Source organism: Haliotis asinina, chromosome 12 (assembly GCF_037392515.1).
Source record: "Haliotis asinina isolate JCU_RB_2024 chromosome 12, JCU_Hal_asi_v2, whole genome shotgun sequence".
Taxonomy (NCBI): domain Eukaryota; kingdom Metazoa; phylum Mollusca; class Gastropoda; order Lepetellida; family Haliotidae; genus Haliotis; species Haliotis asinina.
Genome location: NC_090291.1, coordinates 50,608,006 through 50,608,836, shown reverse-complemented (window position 1 = coordinate 50,608,836; position 831 = coordinate 50,608,006).

Genomic DNA, 831 nt, shown 5'->3' with positions numbered 1-831 from the left:
TACAGCCTTTTTGTCGCTCTGTACGTTTACTGATAGATCTAAATGTGAAACATTTGAGGCAGTCTGATTCGTTTCCTTCATTTCAATTTCATATGGCTAAGTCATTGGAAGAGAATTGGTTATTAATGGCTATTTAAGAAAGACACTTCGCTATACCACCCTGGGCAGTGTATGAAAGCACACTTTCTCCCTGAACTGTTGTATACTGGACAAAAATAGTTAGCGGTATATGCAAATTTTGACATTATGAATAATGATCTGTCTACCCGTTGACATACTGATAAAATAAAAATCGTAAAAATACCAGTATCCCTAACTTTGTTTGTCCAGTATAGTTAAAGCACGAGAGGACGCTTCGCTAAAAGATGAATGCGCCGACATTACTTTAGTAGATGAAGTTCACTTGGTACGTACCCATAGTAACAGATCTCACGATTATTATTTTCATAAAAGTGGTAAATGTTCCACTGGTGAGGTAGCCTACTTGGTATAGTGTTCGCTCGTCACGCGAAGGCCCGGGTTCGATTCTCCCCATTGGTACAATGTGCAAAGCCGACTTCATGTGCCCCCGCCGTGATATTGCTGTAATAGTGCTAAAATCGGCGTACTACACTCTGTCAGTCAGTCAGTGCCCTGACACCGAGCGGATTTAGACAATATCTTGTTCTCATCAAATGGCCGACACAATACCCTTGTCACGCTCAATTCAACTGCCACACTTTGACAAAAGGCGATTCACGATGATTTAAACGCTACACGGGGGATATGAACCCGACTCACTCACTCATACCTGCAAATATAAGACACACAAAGACGATAAAAACACATTCG